Raw genomic sequence first — 3,889 nt, 5'->3', positions numbered from 1 at the left:
CAGCTGTGTTTACTTCCCACACAAAAGTGAGGGGTGGGGACCCAAACAAAATAAGCAAGATAATCAGAAGCAGGAAGTGTCCTTCGATAAGGACAGCGATATATTAAGAACAGTGCGATCCATCCAGAATATTAAAGTACTCAAGATATGAAAGAAGAGATCTCAAATAAACGCTGCCTGTCACCAAATGAAAGGTCTCTAGCAACCAGGTATTTTCTGTTATTTCATCTTTCCATCATCAAGTAGAGCTACCCCAGCAAATAGGGTTTACACAAGGGAAACCCCTGCTGACTAAAAAATTTCATGATTTCAGCTGATGTTCATTTTAGCCTTTTACATTTCCTCAATCTCACTGCAAATTCAGGTGATTCATAGTGTTTCATACACAAAGCTTATCTCAGCTACTTTAATTTTCAAATGTTCACACTTCAAGCTTTGCTCATGAACGAAAACACGGACGATTCAGAAATCAGTGCTTTTAATAGTTAATGTTTAGCCTGGAACACAGCAGGATGTAACTGTCAGTTATCCCCTGTGCTCACATAAATCAGGTATAAAGCATGCATCTGAAAATGGAATTTCATGAGTACACTCCAAGCTTTGGCCACTGTCTGGTACAACAACTTCTTACACAAGTGTTTCATTTTTAAAAAGTTTTTTAAGTATGGGATTTCCAGGATTCTGCAGCTTCCCTGAGCCAACGTCACCTTTGATGCAATTTTGATGAGTGTGATACAGCTACTAGAAGTATGGTTCTGTGCATTGATTCAATGAAAGCAACTATACAGTTTGAGGAAAAGCTGGAGATTGTAGACAGTCCTGTTGAATTTGGCCAAAACCAGCTTACATTCTAATTTACTGCAGTGCTAGCAGCAGTTCCTCAAAAGAGCAACCCAAGTTTCAGATGTATTAGCAGCGGGAGATTCTGCAAAGCACCTCTATTTTAACAGGAAAAATGTTCTCTTTTTTTCTTTTTGTAGTAGTAGCAGTAGTAGCATCTTCTGAGCTTGGAAATCACCAGAGCTCTTTTCGGAGGTTCGTTCCTCCCAATCTAAGAGGGAGCAGCTGAAACATAAGCTTTGAAAAGAAGCCTGAGAATCACTACTCTTTCTATTTATGCTTTGTAATTTAAACATGCAAAGCCAAAGGTCTGTGAAACACTGCACCAAACAAGACATAAAACCCCACCCATTTATTTTCAAGAAGCATGCACTGGACACCCAGTTCAGGTTTGCTAAATAAACATGGAATCTATATACCCTTTGTCATCCCCCCTTTGAGGCTCTGGGATTATCTTTCAAGCCCCCCTCCCCCTTAGCCCCCTCCAAGTAATATTGCTTTTTTTCCTTCTGCTTGGAGATCCGACCATTGATTTTCATTCAGAATATAGCATAGAGCAAAGAAAGGAGGAAACAATGGCTCTGCAGGCGAGTGGAAAGCTTTGCCCTGCTCCGCATGCTTGCCTTCAGGGAGGAGAGTAAGGGTGCGGCCCCACCCATATGGAAAGAACTCCCTATAGTATGAGAAAAGGACAAAAAACCCTCCAGGGAACAGCAAGTAACAGTTCTGGAAGAGTTGTTTCACACAAATGCAGCCCTGTGCTAGGAAAATGCACCCTTTCTGCAGGTATCTTCAAACGAGGTCTGGAATTCCTCAACAGCTACCAAATTCTCTATTAGTTTCCGAGGGCAGGTCGAGGAAAAGACACCGGGGAAACTTGTCATTGTCTGTTCAGCTCCTGGGATTTATTCCTAGCAGAGCAGAATTCCCTGTTGCCGCTACACCGCTATCCCTGAACTCCACCCAGCCAGAACTGCAACTAGCCTGAAAGTGCGACCTGAGGAGAACAAACTGCTTGCAGCCTGTTCATCCTCTTCTTATCACCCGTACACGCGATCTGGAGGGTCTATTCATGTATTATGAATGAATAGGTTTCCAATGGCAACGTTTCCAAAGGAACGGTTAGGCCTCTGGAGCCGTAAGAAAGGGTGGGGAACCTCAATAATGTTGCTTCAAGGACTGGGGAAGCTGGGGTTTAGAAGTCCTTAAAACAGCTATCTCCTGCCCCCAGTCTTTAGGAGTAAAGAACGGGTTCAAGCCGTTGCTAGCAGCAGCCCCAAAATTAGCCAATACAGAACACATCGAGCAAATTAATAATCATAAGCACCACACAGTCCACTTGTGTAAAAGGCTTGGTAAGCTAAAGTTGCATTCCTTTCTCTCCCACTCTTACAGGCAGCTCGGTGCCTTGTTTAAAACACAGCAACCCTCTTCATTCTTACAGCATGCAGAAGCATAATGAACGACCAGGGGCTAAACCAGAAGGAGCCACCCAGCAGCAGCCACCAGGAATAACACTGAGCAAACTTGAGCATTTTACACCTACCCATCTTTGTAGAAAAATAGCTTAATCAGTGCAGTGCTGAGGATAAAATCCTTGCAGGGACGGAGCTGCAGTTCCGCAGTAATCCAAACGAACAAACCATCATCTGTTAATATTTCAAGCCTCACGCGGAAAACTGTTCAAGAATCCCTATCCCAGCACAGGCATCATTAGATGCACAACAGATTTCGTGCTCTAAGGAATGATGCTCCATTCCACGAAGAGGGCAGGTGGGAAGAAAAATGGAAGAATAAGAGGAGGCCCAGTGAAGTCGTCATGAATTTTTTTTTTTGTTTTTCTTTTTCCTCCCCCGGGTCATTGACAAGTGGGAGACCCCTTCGGCATCCAACCCAATCAATCTTTATTTAGCACATCTTTTTCTCACTCAGCCCGTGTAGAAAGACTGCAGCAAACGGTGCAAGGGATTGTGGGATAGGGATGCAGCAGAGAGCTGCAACGAGATTCGCTGGGGTGGGTTTTTTTTCCTCCCTACTCAGCAATCAGCTGTTCCGCGCAGGGCCATTGAATTTGGTCACCAGAATGTTGTTACGGGATTAGCAGGCGGAGACAGCTACCGCTGTGCATCCGGCATGGCAATGCAGCGAGGAAACACATATGCAAATACTACTCGCACATCGGAAAAAGGGATTTAGCTCCGAAGGGGAGAGTAAATATTATGTAACACCCATTACCAGGACGGTCGCCAGGGATGAAACGAAAGCACTTTCGTTTTATAAAGGAGAGAAAGATCAACACTTAATGATTCCGCCCTGATTTTTCCGGGACTCGGGGTATTTCTTGTAACGTGATTCTCCCCTGCTCCAACTTTCAGCAAGAACAAAGGACCCCACAAACGCTCTTTGTCTCTCCAGATGTTTAAAGCAGAAGCAAAGAACCTCTCTGGAAAGCTGTGCTACTGACACACAAACCACCAGCAGTTTCTTCTACTACAGAGCTGCGTGTTTGACCTGACTCAGACTCAAGTCGAATATTCAAGGCAGCAATCAGTATGCTCCTGCTTGAGGAACACGGGAATCAAAGCTAACAGTGTTCAAATTCTCTACAAACATTAACGCAGAGGTGTACTGTCATCATCTAGTCACCTGTTTATAAAGATTTTAAAGCTGCAGAACAATTCAGATTTTACTAGGCTATTACCAAAGGAAATAAAAAGAAATTTGGTGCCTGGTATTTTGCAGCCACACAGAGAAGGTTGTTAAAAAGATGCTGGTGAATACACAGACGCTGCTGAAGTAAAGCAACATAGAATTAGCTTTGTCTTCCAGTGTAACAGCTGGTGGGTTTTGCAGACAAGGTAGTATTTACATCTCTAAATACAGTGTATCTTTTCTTTTGAAAAAACAAATCATATGCAAGTATTTCAGCTAACTGAGGCTAACAAAGCTTCCCACAAATAAAAGGACACAAAGGTTCATTTGCATCAAGAAGAAAAAAAGTGAGGTTTAAATACTGTCTGTGCTACTCCGATTCGATTAGGACAGAGAG

This window comes from Gallinula chloropus (genome assembly GCF_964237585.1).
Source record: "Gallinula chloropus genome assembly, chromosome: 4".
Lineage (NCBI taxonomy): Eukaryota > Metazoa > Chordata > Aves > Gruiformes > Rallidae > Gallinula > Gallinula chloropus.
The sequence above is the reverse complement of the archived record's forward strand: the minus strand, read 5'-3'. Positions refer to the sequence as shown.